This window comes from Humulus lupulus, chromosome 5, assembly GCF_963169125.1.
Source record: "Humulus lupulus chromosome 5, drHumLupu1.1, whole genome shotgun sequence".
NCBI classification, from domain to species: Eukaryota; Viridiplantae; Streptophyta; class Magnoliopsida; order Rosales; family Cannabaceae; genus Humulus; species Humulus lupulus.
In genome coordinates, this window is record NC_084797.1 from 49054993 (window position 1) to 49074878 (window position 19886).

General features: G+C 36.7%; 1 long non-coding RNA gene across 19 annotated transcripts; it reads right to left on the minus strand.

The window, feature by feature from the left end:
• Window positions 1-1279: 1279 nt before the first annotated feature.
• LOC133834820 (uncharacterized) lies at window positions 1280-7458 on the minus strand. 19 transcript variants are annotated; one of them, XR_009893458.1, is made up of 12 exons: window positions 7234-7400; window positions 7085-7114; window positions 5189-5236; window positions 3699-4267; window positions 3400-3606; window positions 3201-3265; window positions 2640-3093; window positions 2507-2557; window positions 2380-2430; window positions 2001-2266; window positions 1720-1786; window positions 1280-1489 (listed from the first exon to the last, which is right to left on the minus strand). It is a non-coding gene; the product is annotated as an uncharacterized LOC133834820 (long non-coding RNA). The 19 variants fall into 19 exon arrangements; XR_009893462.1 differs by adding an exon at window positions 4738-4790 and having other exon boundaries at window positions 2380-3093; window positions 3699-4278; window positions 7234-7458; XR_009893459.1 differs by adding an exon at window positions 4738-4790 and having other exon boundaries at window positions 2380-3093; window positions 7234-7457.
• Window positions 7459-19886: the final 12428 nt, after the last annotated feature.

The window sequence follows — 19886 nt, forward strand, 5'->3', positions numbered from 1 at the left end:
CACTTAAGTTGAAGTGAAAACATGAGATTGTGTAGTAGGCATCTAAAATAGACTTAGGTCTAAAATTATACAATGAGGTATCTAGACAGTCTCAAAAAGTTTGGAGGTATTTGAAGACATTTTGGGGTCATGCTCGGGGCATTAATACAGAGGCATATGTGCTGCGTCGCCCGTGGGAGGCGACACATTGTCTAAAAGTGTCTAGCAAGCCAAACCCCCAGCAGGTGATGCATCGCACCTAGTAGGCGACACATCCCTGGGCGGTCCGTACAAGACCGTACATTTACGTGATTTAGCTCCAAATGATGTGTCTAAAAGATAAAATCCTATTGGTTAGACTTAATGACAGTGCCAACACTATAAATAAAGGTTATTAGAATTGAAAAGTCATGATTACACTTTTCAACTCTCTCTCTTTAACATATCTCTATCTCTCAAAGACCATAAGCTTTCTCCAAGAAACTCATCAAGCATTGTTTGACTTGCATGAGTTTCAAGACTTGTTAAATTTCAAATCTTATTCTATCTTGTTGAGGCTTCAAGCAAGACGAGGAAGACTTGGAATAGAGATTTTGGACAGCGATGCTAATTCGTGTATAAGACTTGGATGTTCCCCAAGTTTGAAGGTTCAAGTTGCTCAAAACAAAAAGGTTGTATCTCTCTAAACCCTAATTTTATATTTGTGTCATTCTATTGTGTTTATGTTATTGGTGTTGATGATTAAATGTTTCTAAGTTCATAATATAATCATTTATAATCAAGATTTGCATTCATACCATAAACATGGTTCTTTGATTATCAACATCTGAATTCATACTTTGAATACTACAAGAAAAAACATTTACGATAACTCTTGAAAAGTGTTATCAAATGCAGTTTTTAACACTTTAGCAAGTGTTAAAGCTGTCCATATTATTAAAAGTCTTGCCATTTGATAATATTTTTTTTCATGTTATTAAATAGACTATTAAAACGTTGTCTTAGTGTTATATATTGTCAATAGTAACATTATCTATATGTTTTTTCATTTAATTACATTTTCAAGATGTAATCTAATTATCTTTAATTACATTTTTAAGATGTAATCTTATTATCTTTAATTACATCTATCTAATTATCTTTAATTACATTTTAAAGATGTAATCTAATTATCTTTTATTATATTTTCAAGATGTAATCAAATTATTTTTAATTACATTTTCAAAATGTAATCAAATTAATTTTAATTACATTTATTTGATAAAGCAATTTATTATTTAGTAATGTAATTAGATATCGATAAAGTCTAATGTATTTTTTTTATCAACCAAAATATACAATACATGTGTCCCAAATGAAAAAAATTTCAAGTGCAAAATACCATAATAAAAGTTTATGCTTAGAAATAATATGTCTAATGAGTCTAATAAAAGGAAAATTGTAACATTTGTCCAATACTATCTCCTTATCAATTGTAAGCATCCAATTCTTGTGTCGCTATCTTCATCACCTAAACAACATAGAGAAAAAAATGTAATAAGAAAACAAAACTCATGTTATTATCATAAGCAATACGCATATCAGTTGGTTGTTATTTTTCTAAAAACAAATCGACAGCATAACATTTATTTTTCAATTAATCCTAAATTCTAAAACCTGCAATTAAATCTCAGATTTTCACATAACAGTTCCAGAAACAATATAATACAACTCATTATTACAGGTAAGATCAATCTTTACCTCATTATAACTTTGTCTGCGAGCCAAAGAGTAACACTTCCAACATTATCTGCGATACTAGTTATCCCTGAAAAATGCAATAAGAAAACAAAACTCACTTGTTATATTCTTAACTAACAAGCATAATGGTCGGTTGCTATGTTAAAAAAAATCAACAACATAACAGTCAATTTTCAATAAATCCTAAATTTTGAAATATGCAATTAAATCTCAGATTTTTCCATAACAGTTCCAGAAACAATATGACACAACTCATTAATATATGCAAAATCAATCTTTACCTCATTATGACTTTGTCGGCTCGCTAAGCAATAAAATTTCCTACACTTTCTTCAATCCAAGTTATCCCTAAAGTAGGCCTCCAGAAAAATGCATCGGGCTCTCTTGCAAAATCAATACCAACCTTCATGGAAAATGGTCCAATAGGGACATCAAGAACTAAATCTTTTGGATCATTTAAAATGAAATATCCATAAGCAACAATATTCCCATAACCATTCCAATCCAAAAGCTTGCATCTTTGGCCTTAAGTTCCAACACTTCCACTCTATAATCATCATCCAACCACAAAAATTCCAAATGACAAAAATATTATGAGAGTTTAGAAGTAATTAATTAACTTGACAATTTATAAGCAAATTGATAATATTGGAATCTTACCAAAGTAGGACTATGTGCATTGGATTGCTCTCCGCTCAAACCAGAATGAGACTATAAATTATGAGAGTTTAGAAGTAATTAATTAACTTGACAATTTATAAGCAAATTGATAATATTGTAATCTTACCAAAGTAGGATTATGTGCATTGGATTGCTCTTCGCTCAAACCAGAATGAGACTATAACCATCACAAAAAAAATGTTAGATACAACAAATAAGGTGCATGCAAAGTAAATGTAAATAAGAATGAATAAATTTACCTTGGGATTCATGAAAGAGTGAATCAGCTCCATAACTGCCACTTTTTCCTTCAACTATTTATAATTGTTTTCCATTCTAATTATATGATCATCTTTCTCAGATGTAATTTCCAAGTTTGTTTTAGTAACTCCTTTGCCATAAGCTTTCAAATAACAACCTTTTTCAGGACCTATTATCTTTGAAAGAATATCTCTTTTTTCTTTTGGAGTTTTTGAAGATAATGACGAATCATTCAACATGTCCTAACAAAATAACTAGATACAAATCACGTATAATCATATTCAAATTTCAAATAACTCTATTGAAATAGTATCAAAAACTAAATGGAAATTAGCGGGTGCATACAAAAGCTTCAGCAACACTTGAATTGACAAGTTCCCCGTTTTTCTTTATGTGCGCCTTAGTCCAAACATCAACCCTAGAAGGTGCTTCTTTACTTGTACTACTATTTGTCTATATGGAAAGAAAACATCTATATAAATGTATAATAATAGTTATTATGGATATAAAATACTTGAAGAAAATCATTATTTACCATATCATCAATTAATCGAGCATACCATTTGCTGCTACCAGTGTGAGGGAGTCGTTTGTTTCTTATCTCTTTATACTTGTCACTTTTAGCCTAAAAAAATAAAAACATATTTTAAGTTAATGTTATATGCAATAATCTAAATCTCAAATATATCTCAATTTATAAGTTAAAAACAGCCACATAATAACCTACATATAAATGTATGAAAATGTTAGATTTCAAACCTTAAATTCAGAGCAAGTTTTTTCTCTAACAAAAGCTCACCACTCAACTTCAGATTGGATATTATCAGGCCGCAGTTTAATTTTTTCTTGTTCGTTTGGTGTCTTGCTTGTTTTAGCAATCAACCTTGATTTAGAAACTCTCCAAAAATCAGGCATGGCTTTAAATATATAACTTTTCTCCCAATTTTTTTCAACCAAATATCTTGCCTAAGAAATTAAAACATGAAAATCTATTAATATAAGTAAATTTTTTTCAAATTAATTGAATTAGTAAAATCAATTAAGCACAAGAAACATACCTAAACTGATTTCCACAAAACTTCTTTCATCCCAGGAGTAATCTTTCTCCAATCAATTATAGTTGCTGGTACAATTTCCCTCACAACTGCTCCAAGAAATGAAGATAAACCTATCGATGCATCTCCAATTGGCTGGCCCAATGCATTGAATTTGACTTCTAATCGACCATCACTACTTGTAGCAATTGTTTTCATTTTTGTTGGACCTCTTTTCTTCTTTCCCACAAATTCTTCTAAAGGGCCTGCAACATTTCCAAGTATTGGTGAGGTGCCTATAGACCTCCTTCTCAAAGATCCCATAGTGTTCGTTGCAGGAGATTATGGCATGCATTGAATTTTCAGATTCAGGATATTCCTCAAAGATTCGAAGTCTACGCTTTGGCTTGTCCTTAACATGCGTTGAATTTTCAAGTTCAGGAGAATCCTCAATGATTCGAAGTCTACACTTTGGCTTGTCCTTGACATGTGTTGACTTTTCAAGTTCAGGAAAATCCTCAATGATTTGAAGTCTACGCTTTCACTTGTGCTTCAAAGGTGCAAGAGACTCATTCTCTCTTCATTCTTCAATCCTGAAAGATTTCTATTCCTTTCATTAGCCATGGGTGTCAACCAATTTAAATAACAATACAACATAATTAGTCATGAATAGTACAATTTAATGCAAAAGATAAAAACATCATATACCACTTGAGGAATCAAATATCACTGTAGAAATAAAAATAAGATAAATAACCAGTAGAATAAATTGAAATGTAATCTCAAAAAAAGTTCTTTCTTAATTGAAATACAATTCAATTATAAAATATTAATACTAGATATGTCAACTAAATCAAACAACACTATGTTATTCTTCCTTATCTCGTCGCATCACACAAATATCTCAGATCCTACTTCACTAAAATACACAAGTTTTAAACCTTCCGTTATCACCGCAGCAGATAATAATGATCTCAGAACATACTTCACTATGAATGAATATTTAAGATATTCAAACCCCTCTAACATTTGCATAATATTAAAACAAAGGTAAACGACATACTTCTTGCAAAATGCAAACAAAAGTAAGAGTTTCCCGTGAGGCAGCTCAATTATCTGGACAAAGCATAAAATAAATATTGAAGTGTCAAATCTATCTTCTACTGCTATCTCATATATAAATTAATTTTATTAATTAAACATATCTCAATATATATATATTATTGATTGGAAAAAAATATAGTGGATGGCAAAATTGTAAAATTTCTTTCACTAACAATAAAGATAGATGCTATGATAAAATAATTTTACGTATGAAAGTTATATAAATATGAGAGAAATTTATTTTTTTATATATATATAATATTTTTTCCCAATATGTACATATGCAATTTATTAGTATTAATAAATTTTATAATATATATGGACCTGATCTTACCCCCACAAAAAAAAATTAAAAAAAATTAACAACATTCTTTGTGCTCTTGGTAGATCAATTTCAGAAGTTAACTTACAGTAAACTCAACTTCAGCGTGCTCCTTTTCCTTGAATACCCTAGTAATCTGTGCATACATTTGGGTTTGTTACTGAAATTATAAGGAATAATGTCCCTAGGTTGAGAACGCAAATCCAAACATGTTATCTAATCAATCCTACCCAATTATAGTTTGATATATCGAGTCTAAAACAACTGTATAATCTATTACAAGATATAGCAACACTATGGTGATTTGTTTCTTTTCTTCTTGATTCTTCATGTCTGAAAAATGGAGACTTTATGTCTCCCCTTCATTTTTATTTTTAACACAAATGACTGACAATAAACCGAAACATCAGAGATATTACAAAAAAGAAGAAAGAATATAAATAACATATTCATGAAGATTAAAGATAATATAAAGATCTTTCTCAAAGCTCCACGCACGAATCTTCTATAAGTTTTGAGACTCTGCTCATATCAGATGTCCAAGAAAAATGGATATGTAGTCAATTTATCATCTTTGTCCTCTCTGCTCTTACTCACACAATGAATTTTAATGATTCACTTAATGATTTAGCTCATAAGAATTACAAATTTTGGAGTTTATACTAATTTTTTTTTCCCTATGTATTCATGTTTTCTTATATTAAATTTTGCTCATGAAGTACTGTGTTCTAATATTAGCTAAATAATATATAGTTTAAGAACAAAAATTTATGAGGAGAGAGTAAGTATATATTAATAAGGAAATTCATTAAGCAACACTATAGGCCAGAGATGGCCATGATCAGACGAAACAAGAGAAATAAACATAAGTAGCAGGTACAATGATAAAGACTGAAGACACACACACATGCATATTATCTTCAGAAGAGACTCGGCAACAGACACAAGTTTCACATCTTAAAACACAATGTTATTTAACGATGACCATTATTACATGTTATTCATTCAAAAGACTCCCACAATTAACACACTTTAATTAAGCTATTTGACTGTGTTCGTTGTATTGTAATTGTTGGGCTTAATGACCACAAGTGCAGTTCGTGCTAGAGCAGCTAGCGCCGCACTTGCACTTTCCATCGTAATATCTTCATGATATATAACATCACCTCACATCTCATCTCCTATACACATAAATGATTGTCTTTCTAATCTCCTCTGTTTATAATAAAGAGTCCAATATGACACAATTAGCAATATGTTTTAATGCTTGTTTCTTTGTCACATATACATGATTTGGAGGATAGATTAGCAAAACAAAAACAAGTATAATATCTGCAATTTCAATAACTAGTTGGTCGATCAACTACAATAGCTCCTAAAAGAACAAGAGGATGCAAACTTTTGTAGGGAACCATAATATGGCTTTGAAAAATAAAGAAATGGTAATGCATAGAAGCAGAGGTGCATGACTAGAGTGGGTAGAAGGGATCATACATCAGCTTGATAATCTATACGCAACCCATAAAAAAAGTTGATTAAAAAAAAGCTATAAAAATAACTCAATTTACTCATATATCTCACTGAAGCATTCCATCAAACAGTTATTATGCATAGGTTAAGCAAAGCTTAGTTTCATATAACAAGACCAGTTTAAGCAGTCAAACTAAACAAAACTTACAAATAAATTGACACAAATATCAATTAACACAAATACACTTTACACATACGAGTTTAGCCTACATAAAAACATTCATTTATATTCCAAAACACGCCACATTTGAACATAGAAATGGAATTACAGGTTATTGAGGAATTTAATCAAACAGTTTATATGCACACCAAATTTTGAAAAGAAGCAAAAATTCATCCCCATTAAGATACAGATACATACAAAGAGAAGAAGGAATAAAAAGAATATCCTTACTGAACAAACAAATAAATTCATTTCCATAGACATACAGAAAAACAGAGAGTGAAAGCTTACTCCATTACGCCATTGTAGCTTCATATAAAGCTGTAAAAACTTAAATTAGTAAAGGGAAATTGGTTTTCTCGGCCACCCACATATCTGTCGGCCTATGCTTTATTTCAATTGGATTGAAACAATTTTTAAGCAGCTGAGTAAGAACATACCTATTTGTTGAGCATACGAAAGCGTTTCAGGTGGTTTAGACAATCAGAGAAATGGAAGAGAAATAGGGGAGGAGAAATGGGAGAGAGAAAGATTGAGAGAGTCCTACTGTATCTTTTTACTTTCTTTTTTTTTAATATTTATTGTTTTTGGGTTTATACCCTCTTTTTTTTTTTACATGATGTATTTTCACCGTGCGTCTTTTCACAAATTAATTTTTGTCTTTTATATTTTGTAAAATTGTTAAAATAGAATCTTAAATTTAATTTTGATAAAAAAAAATTGAATATAACAACACAGTTTTTTTTTAAGCAGAATGATTTTATTTTTGTTTTGAATTGTTAATTTGGTAAATTATTTGTTATTTTAGTTGATAAAACATTGACCAAAATCGGATTTAGGATTGTATTTTAACTATTTTACAAAACATATGATCCAAAAAGTAATTTGTCAAAATACAGAATCCAAAAAAATAATAAAAAAAAAATACAAGGTCCAAAAAAGTATAAACACTTATTTTTAATGTAATTTGGTAACGTTTTTTAAAACGTGTTATGGTCTAATGTAATTAAATAATAAAATTCTTGTAGTGGTTTTGATTAGCACGTAAGATTTGTAATATTTAACTTTTTTTTATTATGTATTGTTGATTAAAAAAGTATAAAATTATAAATTCCCAACACTTACCCTCATTTTTTTAGTATTTTATTACTCATAAATAACAAAGCAACTATGTTTTTTTCATTATTATTAATAATAACAACAACAACTATGACGGTTAAAATTAAACCAAAAAATATTAGTTGTTAATGAATATAATACTCTTTTTACAATCCTTATTTTCTCAACTCAAGCGTGTTGTTATTTTGTTTTTTTTTTCTTTTTCTTTTTCCCACAAATTCAAACGTATAAAAATGTACAAATTTTTCCCTTCAAAAAAAATATACAAGTTTTTCTTAATATAATCGTTAATTGACTCTATTATATATAAATTTATTAAATTTATTTCAACTCTAACTAAATATTTATAAGTACCACATTTATAACTCTAATATGTTTAAGTTGTTATTTCTTTTTATTATTACTTTTTTTAATATATATTATAAATAAATAAAAACATTTTTTTAATTAAATTATAGTTTTTTTGTTCACTTCTCAAAGGAAAGGAATGTGATAAGACTTGAAGTTATTTTCTTAAATATACATTTTATATATTTATATAATATTATTTTGTTTTTAGGACTATGTGATTTTTTTTAGAAGAGTTATGCACATTACTCTAAATTTAGTTATAACTAATTTATTTATTTATTTTCAAATTTTAATTGATTTGTCTTTCAAATTTTAATTTTTTTTATAAATATTAATTATTTTATAAATATATATTTAGTACTCTTGGAAGAAAAAATAAAACATATGTAAAATATTATTAAATTTTATATAATCCAATATCATATTTAAATCGTTATAAATTATATAGTTATTTTGATCCAGATTATTAACAATTAAATACAAAAAAATTGATTAATCTTAAGTCTTTAATGTATATTGTTGACGCCGTTTTTCGTCAACTTATAAATAAAGAACAATTAAATAAAATACCAGAGGAGACAACCAATAATAGACACGATTTTTACGTAGTTCAGTAGTTAAAATCTGCCTAGTTCACGAGTCGGTGTTATTCATTTTATGGAATTCTCTCAAAGCTTTCTGAAAGCAATTTTACAGAGTCTTCCCAATACAAATTTTTCCGTCCTTACAAATGAATTCTCCACACTATTTATAGAGTGGTTTACCGAATATCTACCCTCATATTTCGGGGAGTTATTATACAAATCAATTAAATAAATGCAATTAAATGCATATAGTTACTACGTACGCGTATAAATCCCATGATATTTGGGATTTTAACAACAAATTACAACCAATCCCTTAAACATAGGGATTTTATAACAATAAAGATGTTCACACTCAGCTCACGATCTTGAACATTCAATTCACACGCCTTCGAGACTGATCAACCATCACGAGCTCGCTACCCCAGTTCGTCGGACTTTTAAAAAGTAACATTGTTCAGATCATCTTTTTCGAGCTCACAATGCCCGAGCTCGAACCGTCTTGTCTGACGGCAGGAAAGGAATCAGGGAATTTATACAAGTGTTGAACCATTGTCATTGTAGCTTCGAGCTTGACATATATTCTCGGAACACCTTTGAGACCACGTAGTTTCCGAGCTCACCAATTCCGATGTTGTCGCACTTACTGCACAACGAGGTTGTTCTTGATATTTTCATTAAAGCCGATTATGACAAACCTGCTTATTCCGAGCTTACACTTTACAAGCCTAACTTTTGAGATCAAAATTTATATTCTTGAAATTTGGGTGTAACATTTTGCCCCCTCAAAAGTATCAATTCATATCCTATGACAAGGAAACTTTTGAACTGCTACCTCCAAATACCTAGCCACCTACCACACTCAAGTGTGGACACACGTCAGCCATTGATTGCACAGTCAGAGTACTCGAGTATTCTTTTCATCTGCCCACGTCTTTTCATATCTCAGCTTTTTGCCGCCATTGTCATATTTGCACCCTGTCAGTTAGATCTAGTACCAACTCCAACCAAAGGCCCTGATTTGTTCGACCTTTGACCTCCCTTTGGGACATATATATAGTCGCGTCATCTTCGTCTTCCTCACTTTTATATTCCAATTTTTAGAAAGAAGAAAACGAACCAGAGCTCTCTTCCTCTTTTTTACATGTTCTCCAAGCCGAAGAAACAAAATAATCTTGGCATTTTCGACTTCGTGAGACCATTCTTGTAACCGATCCTTCAATCGACGATTTCTCTATACCCACAAGTGTGTAAGTTTCAGCTCTTTAATTTCTCATGCATTTTTATGTTCTTCTCTGCTGTATGAATGTGCTTACTAGTTCCCATTTCTAGCTATTGCACAATAATTTATCTGATATTACACGAACTTTTGATTCAAAGATTTTGACATCACAGCTCTCAAACCAAGGTTTAGTGCAAAAAATGCAAAAATAGAGTTTTTTCAGATTAAGGGTAGTGTGTCGTGTAAGCTAAGAAATAGGGGTTTTGATTTAGGGTTTTTAATTGCACAAATCCCAAAATTATCACTTTTTTTGGTAACTGTCAGCTTTATCCCTGAAAATTTGGGATCCTTAAAATGAATCCAAACTTCCCCACTCTCGTGTAAAGTACACGCTCAAAGCCCGAACTTTACAATAGTTCGGGGTTCCATTTCAAATTCGATTTAAACTTTCGAGACCTCAGTCTTAATTGAGTTTACTCCGTGATCTTGTGCTTTCAAGATCGAATCACCAAAACTGTACTCTGATTTCTTACATGCCTAGCCCTCACCCTTTTCTTTCTTGTTAGATGTTGCAGAACTCTGAGATTCGGTGGGGGTCAGTGCTCGCGATTCCTTTCTCTTCCTCAACTCCCAGTCCGGGGTCTCCCTTCACTCAGAACCAACACTTGATATGCGAGCACCATGAGAGGTGCGAACAAGAGGACATTCGAGACTGTTTTCGACGTTAGATTGAAGAGGTCGAGGAAGGAAAAAGGAAGATACTCCGGGTCACGATTTATCCATATCCAGACCCCAAGATCAGACCTATCCCGCTCGATCCCAAACTCAAAGTCACCGTTGCTTACAAGGCTGGTGCACTTTCCTTCTCGCTGATGGAAGACCCTTTGAACCGTCCTTCCACTTCACGAGTTGCATCCATTCCCACCTTGCAAGAGGGTTTTTTCGAGGCTGAGCATTATTGGAGCTCAGTCACCTCAATGGGCCAAATTTCTAAGCTATTAGCTAGCCACGGCCTGAAAATTTCCGGTGCATTGATGTGCCGACCTGCGACTCCGAGCGAGCAAAGCTACTTCGCCCCTGGAGATGGCAATCCTAACAGCAAGATTAAGCTTGTGGTCTGGAGTCGCGAGTACATGAAGGCAGGGGCTCTGCTACCCCTGAAATCCTATTTTAAAGATTTTCTAGACTTTGTTGGGCTCGCTCCCTTCCAACTCCAGACCAATTCACATAAGGTTATTTCAGCCCTCATGTCCCTGTACCACAAACTGAAGTGGAAAGGACCCTCACCCCAAGAGATTCTGTATCTCTTCTGTCTCAAAAGCAACCCCTCTCGAGTTGGGGGAGGGGATGACTTCTACTATTTGTCGAGCTATTCGAAGGAGAAGAAACTTTTCAAGGATATGCCAAACCATCCTCCCAACTTCAAGCTCGCGTTCTTCTGGATGGATGGCCTCGCTCCTTCTAGATTCTATTCATTCCAATGCATCTGTAAGTACTCACACTTATCCCTTTCCTTTTCATTTAATGATTAGGCTCAGAATAATAACATGCAACCATCTCTTCAGCCAACTATCACCATCCCACCCCCTCAGATTCGATGGTGGAAGCTCTGCTCCAACTGCCCTATGGTCCAACTGCCCCATGGTTGACGTTCTTTATCTTAATATCTTCATGAAGAGCGGCTCCAAGCCTATGGCCTCTTGGAGCAAGACCAGTCGACAGACGACTCTGCCTACCACAAGTACTTCAAGTGGGAGCACGTGCCACTTCCCACTGAGAGAATTCCCTCGAGATAGAGGTCTTCGAGCTCACGGGCCCGTCCCTCTGTGGCTCACCGTCATGATCGGCCTGCCTCGGGAAATGAAGCCCAAGACGAGGCCTCGAGCTCGAGTGGCGGAGGTAAAGTAATACTTAGCTCTGCCATGTGCTCCCCTTCTCTTTATAAACACAAACCTGACGTACTTGTCCTTTTTGAGGAACCTAGCAATAATTTTCATGCTTGGTCCTGGGTAGATGAGAGGGTACGTAGGTTTGATAGCTGGTTAGGTCAATACCAAACCATGTATAGTTTAAACGAGGTTTGGGATGGGGTCACCATTCAATACGGGACCAACATTTATAGAGACCTTTCAAGGTTGTCTCCTACATATAGAGAAGGGACTCCCCCAGCATCCTTTGAAAATAGGGAAATTTCTTAGTCGTCGAGCACAAGCTCGGTAGAGAGTACCAGTTAGGTTTCTTTTGACCTTAGTCTTGCTTCTTTTTGTAGTTTAGGCTCGATCACTAATGTGTAAATTGTGTATCTGCAGGAGACATGGACTCTGACTTGGATAACGTACTGAGCCGTTCTATGGGGATGAAGGCAAGTAAGCGCCAGAGGGCGCCCCTCAAGGATCCCAAAAGAGCTGAGGTGACTCCTCCAGCCCCGGTGTAACGACCCAAATTCGCTAATAAGGCTTAAGGGCCTTGATTAGTGTGTCGGGAGGGCATAAATAGGATTAGAATGAATATTATTGACTTAAATGTATGAATATGTGATTAATGATGATTATATGATAATTAATGATATTATGTGTTAATATGAAATATTTATGTGATATATGTGAGAACCACATTATTATGTGGGCAGGTTCATAGAGCGCAACTCGAGACGATCCTAGGGTCAAATAGAGGGGAAAGTCACAACAGGACTTAAAATATGACTTTGGACAAGTCAGGGGTACTTTAGGTATCGGGTAGGGATTTGGACTATTGGGTTGTGAAAATAAATATAAGGAGATATATTTGAGGTTAGGATGTCTAGGCGGGAATATTGGGGGATTTTACCATTTTACCCTCGGGGACAGTTCCGGCACCCCGAGCCTTGGGATTAACTTAACGAGTAAGACAAACCTAGGAAGCCTTGAGAAATAATTAGACCGACATTATTTTCTACTCAGCTGGTTACTCTCTCTCTCATTCTCAAGGGAAGAAACATTCAAAGGAAAATTGGGAAATTAGAGCTGAAGAATTGCTGGAAATTTAGAGGAATTCAGGAGCAACTTTAAGGATTAGCTCAGTGGACAATCAAGGGTTAAACCAAGGCTAAGGTAAGCATGCATTTCTTTCTTTCTGTGGTTAGAACTTGAGTTTCAGCTGAGTTATTGAGGTGTGCTCAATTGATGGTTAGGCTGGATTTGAGCTTGGAAGATCTTTGGAATCAGCTGGGTTTTGGCTTGAGGAAGGGTTCTATCAATAAGGTAAGCTTTGTTTCATGAATTGGTGATTGGAGTTTGAGTTTTGACTGATTATAATTGGGTGTTTATGTTCTTAGAGTTTCAAGGATTGAAAGTGGGATTTCTATGGGTTATTGAGCTGAATTTCTGTTGAATGGTGTAGCATAAGTTGTGTAATAAGTTGTGGTAATGTTGGGTGTTGAATTAGGGAGCTTAAGGGTGGTTTTGGCTGAGGTTTTGAGCTTTAAATGGTGGGTTTTCTGGGTTCGAAAGGAAGAGTCGCAGCTCTGTTCTAGAGCGTTGCGACCCTAGGTTGAAAATGAGCCAAGGAGGCTCGGCCAGGGGTGAGCGCCGCGGCGCCCATGCAAGGGTCGCAGCGCGTGTTCTTGCCAGGGTGACCCTTGGTTCTGTTTTGAGGCTAGGGTCACGGCTAAGCTTCAAGGGCCGCAACCCTTGGTTGTCTATTTGATCTTTTGGGGTTTTTAAGGACTTAGATCAAGCCTAGGAAGCTCGGGAACCATTCCACCACCGTGTTGGGTGGGATTTGTTTTCCCAGAAGTTAGTTTTGTGACCGAAAACCTAACTTGAGTTTTAATGAGACCCTATACTTTGGTTGTGACTAGGTGACAAAGACTTAGGCTCAGGAACGGATCGTGCTTGAGGGGTGTTGCTCATAATTCAAAACCGTGGAGATTAAAGGTAAGAAAACTACACCCGGTTGAATATTTGAACGGGACTAAGGGCTCCCTAATATATATGATTGAAAGAATGGTATTATGCCATGTAAATTGCAAACCGACGGCCTAAGCGTGCCACGGTTAATTTGTGCAATTGGCACGGCTCGGACACTGGTATCCGAGGATAGCTTATTATGCACTGAGCTCGGTTTAAGCGGGCCGAAGTCAGTGGGTTAAACAGAGGGTGCGGCCTAAGGTGTCAACCCTAGTATTTGTGTAAATTGAATATTGTATTTGGTTATAGATGAGATGGTTGAATAATCTAAGTGTAGTTGGAGTATGCTTATATGTTATGGATTGAATAACTGAACATGCTTACTGGAATATCTGTTTGAGATTGCTGTATATGTTGTGTATGTTGTTTTCTTGCTGGGCCTCGGCTCATGGGTGCTGCGTGGTGCAGGTAAAGGCAAAGGCAAGATCGATCAGCCCTGACTGGAGAGCTATGCAGGGTGAATGTACATGGCAGGCCGCTCAGCCGCCACAGTTGAGGAGATTACAGGGACAAGAGGACTAGAACCTTGTATTTTGCCTTAGTATGGCCAATGCTTACTTTTAATTGTTGAGTTTTGCAAACCAGCTTTTAAACACCAATCTTTTGGGGATCCCTTCTGTAAACTGTTTATTAATTTATAGAATGTATCTTTTGAGACCAAAATGTCTTTTAACCCTAGAACACTTAAACTAATGACACGTTTTTAAATTAATGACTTGATTAGCAAGTCTTACACTTTACAAGTACACAGTGTAGCGGTCTTGGCTATCCAGGACATTACACCCGGACTCCCAAGGCCCGAGCCAAGTTGCTGCTGCAGACCTCGAGGTCAGGGGACCTGCTGAGGCCTCTCTGCATGTGCCTCCTCTTGAAGTCCATCCCCTTCTACTAGCTCCTACCCCGCAACCAAGACTGGCCCCAACAAGGGAGTGCTTCTTCACGGTCTCGCCCCATGTGCCTGAGTTTGTGGTTGATAGCGCGAACGGGCCACAGGGTGTTAACCTAGGGTCCGAGGTGCTGACCCAAGCTGGTCAAAGCCTAAGTAGCTTCACTGCTCCCCAATGGGAATTTCTAACCTCATGCAGCGATGCTAACTCCATTTTCAACAAAGGCATTGAGCTTATCATCTCGGTAAGCCACTTTTCCTTTAATCCTATACTGTGTTAATTCGAATATTTCCTCCGCTGACTTGGTTTTATTTTTGCATGCAGGCCTTTACCTCCTTTATTCAGCATAACTTCATGTTGAATAATGAGGTAACTAGGAGCAAGGCATTGGCCCAAGAGGCCAAGGATGCCCAGCTGAGGCTGGCAGACGAGTTTAAGGTCACCCAGCAAGAGATAGCGTCTCGGGACATAGCCTTCCTGAATATGTCAAAGCTCGAGGTAGGAGATAGCGTCTCGAGATGTAGCCCTCCTGAATATGTCAGAGCTTGAGGCGATGCTGGCGATGACCCTGAAAGAGGTTGAGAACAAGAATGTCGAGCTCAAGGCCCTCCAAGAACAGAATGCCAAGTTGGAGGAAGAAAAGGTAGCCACTTTCGATATCATCAAAGGTGAGAAGGCTCACCTCCTGGAGGAGTTCAAGGCTAAGAAGGATCATGCCATTGATATGGTGATGTATCGAATCTGGGTGAATAACCCTGAGCTCGATACAAGCTTCCTAGACACCTTGGAGGCCGAGTTCATCGATAGATGGCAGACTCGCCTTGATGAGGAAGATGCCAGGCTTGAGGCCGAAGAGACCACGAGAGCATCAGGAACGGCTAGGGAGAAGGTGCTGGCTCCATAAGTGTGGAATCACAGGCTGTGTCCCATTATTTTTTGTAACTCATTTTATATGTATGCCCTTGGGGCAAAGACAATACATAGCTCCCTTTAGAGGTATTTCATTATTATTTAGACAATAATTTTAATCTTTATGCACACGATTTTCTTGTTCAAAAACCTTCATGCATTCGATTTTACATTCAACTTTTGCTTTAATATTTTTGCTTTACATTTCCGGGTCGAAATATTTCAAGCATGTTATACTAAAGGTTTACCTTTATGTTTGTTTATTCTTACAAACACATTTGTTGGATTTAAGCTCGAGTTTCAATGCATTCATGCACAGTTTACTCGATATATCCATGTTCGACCTTGTTATTGTCAAGGTCGAAGCTTACTTTTACCATGTACTCGAAAGTACTTATATGGCATGTAATTTTTTGTAGTTTGGTTATATCTTGCTTTTCTAGTCACTTTTTCTCATCCTCGAGTAGGTCCTCGAGGTTGTGAGGTCAAAACTTATTTTTGCAAAATTTTCCAGCCTCAGAATCGACTTAATTCGCAGTTGGTTTATTTGCTATTCAAACTTTTTTATCGATTAGTTTCAGCTAGTTTGTTCCAAACTAATTTAGCTCGTGTTTGGTTTGTAATCCATACACTTTTAATTTTTTTCAATCTGGTTAAATCTAGACAGCTTTAACTCACGTGTCTGGTTATTAATCCATACACTTATAAATGTTTTCAGTCTAGTTAAATCCAGACAGCTTTAACTCGCGTGTCTGGTTATTAATCCATACACTTATAAATTTTTTCAGTCTTATGGTATGATTGTTTACCACTGATGCCCCCTTAATATCCTATGAGTGTGACCATAGGTTATTGAATTAAGAGAGTTTGCAAAAAATACAACATTTAATAAAGAAAACAACTTTTGAGCAGAATTTAACATTTTATTAACAAAAGTCTGAAAAATAAACAAGCTTGATTACAACATAAACACCCTTCCTACATTATTTATAATAAGGTCATAGATGTTCGCCATTCCAAGCTCATGGAACCAACTCTCCATTCAATCTCGCCAATTTATACACCCTAGGTTGGATGATAGACTCAATCTGGTAAGGTCCTTCCCAGTTAGGTCCGAGTACCCCAGTAGACGAGTCTCGTGTAGCTAGAAACACACTTCGTAGGACCAGGTCCCCCAATCCGAATTTTCTATCTTAAACCCTCTTATTGAAATACCTAGTAGCTCGCTGCTGGTATGCAGCATTTTTCAATTGAGCTTCATCTCGTCTTTCTTCAATGAGGTCTAGACTTTCTTCGAGCTGGGATTGGTTCGAGGCCTGATTGTACGCATGGCTCCGTATTGTAGGTATTTCGACTTCAATAAGCAACATGGCCTCGCACCCATATGCTAGGGAGAATGGAGTATGCCTTGTTGAAGTTCGAGCTGTGGTTCGATAAGCCCACAAGACCTGAGGTAACTCCTCAGGCCACCTTCCCTTAGCCTTTTCCAACCTTTTCTTTATGGAGCTTTTTAGGGTCTTGTTGACTACTTCGACCTAACCATTTGACTGGGGATGGGTGACAGAGGAGAAGCTTTTTACTATCCCATTTTTTCGCAGAAATGGGTAAACAAGTCACTATTGAACTGGGTATCATTGTCCGACACTATCTTTCTAGGCATGCCAAATCGACAGATGATATTTTTTACCCCAAAGTCTAAAACTTTTTTTGAGGTAACAGTGGCCAGGGGTTTAGCTTCGGTCCATTTCGTGAAATAATCGACGGTGACCACATCGTACCTTACTCCACCTTTGTCAGTTGGAAACGAGCCTATAAGATCGATTCCTGACACTGCAAATGGCCATGGGGAGGTCAACATGGTAAGCTCGGTAGGTGGAGCTCGTGGAATCGAAGCAAATCGCTGGCATTTATCACATCATTTGGCACACTCAAACGCGTCTGCCTTGACTGTGGGCCAGAAATATCCCTGTCTTATCACCTTTTTGGATAGAATATGCCCCCCGGTGTGATCTCCACAAAATCCTTCATGAATTTCTTCCAAAATTGTCTTCACCTCGGGTGGAGTTACACATCGAAGTAATGGCATTGAATACCCTCTTCGATACAACCTTCCTTCCACAATAGTGTACCTCGGGATCTGATACATCAGCTTTCGAGCCTCGTTCCGTTCTGCTGGGAGACTTCCGGGGTTAAGGTAATTAATTATTAGGGTCATCCAGGTAGGTTGAGAATCGATCATGCATACGTCCTCTTCGTCAGGCTCACTGATACTCGGGGTCGATAGAAACTCTACCGGGACCACGTTTGTAACGCCCTGGATAGCCAAGACCGTTACACTGTGTGTTTATAAAGTGCCAGACTTGCTAATCAAGTCATTTAATTAAAATTGTGTTACTAAAACTGTAAAGGAGCTAGGGTTTAAAAATGGTTTGGTCTCAAAAGCCACATTTTCATTAAGAAACATTATCCTTTACACGGGATCCCAAAAAGATACAAGTTTTAAGATCGTCTACAAAAGACACAAGGTTTATACACAATATCAGGCCATGCTAAGGCAAAACAGACAATTAGGTAATCCCTGTCCTGATCCACTCCTCGACCATGGCGATCGAACAGCTGGCTATGTACATTCCACCTCGGAGCTCTCCGTCTCAGGCTTGGTCCAGCTTGCCTTTGCCTTCACCAACACCACCTAGCACCCGTGAGCCAAGGCCCAGCAAGAAAACACAACAACAGAGCATAAGCAATAGACAGACAATCCCATATCTCACATTGTATCACAAGTTCTCAAACATATAATCATTCAGCATGACCAAGTATTCAACATACCAAGCATTTCAATTCATATCACATATCACTGCACAAATGATAACTAGGGCTAGCGCTCTCAGGCTGCTCCCTCCGTTATCCCACTGACTCTGGCCCGCTTAAGCCGAGCTCAGTGAATATTCTCGGCTACCAGTGGCCAAGCCGCACCCTGCACGCAAATACTATGTATGGCACTCTTAGGCCACTTTTACATGTCCCATGGCGTAATACCATCATTGACACGATACAAGTACCGGGAGCACTTAGTCCCATCACAAACATATAACCAGGTGCAGTTTTCTTACCTTTCAATTCACTAGCTTTGATCCCTCGACTCCTTGAGCACGATCCCCCTCGTGCCCTAGCGCTCACCTAAACACAATCATGGGCCAAATTCATTATCGATCCTCAAGTTCAAAACCTAACCTCGGGGCTAATCCCGAGCCCCCGGGAAGTCCTAGTTCCACCAAACAAGGTGGTGGAATCAAACCCCAAACCCTAGGTCAAAAGCCCTTGCAAATAACCCTAAAATCCCCTTCAGAAGGCAGGGTAGCGCTACAACGCTCATGGGAGGGCGCTACAGCGCTACAAACAGAAGCCAAAATCCCCTCAGCATTATGGCCTAGCGCTACAGCGTCCAAAGGCTAGCGCTGTAGCGCTAGTCACAGACAGTCCAGCACCAATTTTTCTCTTCTACGATTTTCTCGAACCAACCTCAACCAAAACTCTTCCAACTCCTTCCCAAACTCAAAAACAACCTTATGACCATACTCCACTCATCCCAAGCACCCCAAACACCTATAACTCAAGCACATGCATCCACATACTCAAAATTCACCATAGCCACTCCTAAGCTCTAAAACTCAGTAAAAACCAGTTGAACAACAAAGTTAGAGTTTAGAGTTTATACCTCTGGTGGAATTTCGACCTCAAGGTGCCTCTAGAATTCCTTGGCTTGCTTCTCCTCAACCCTTGGCTCCAACTTCCCTAGAATTACCATCAACACAGCTTAGACAACTTGGCTAGGAACCCAAAACTAGAGTTGAAGAAACTTACAGAATTTTACCTCAAGTGCTGATGGACTCTTGCTAAACCTCTGCCAATTTCTCAATCTTAGATTAGGATGCTTGATGCTTAGTTTATCTCAGCTCTCCTCTGAGCTTTTCTCCAGAAATCCTCAAGAAACAGGTGAAGGAAATATAAACCGACTTAGAGAACTCTCTCTGTTTTTCTCTCTTTCTTTTCCCTTCCTTTTCCTTCTTTTTC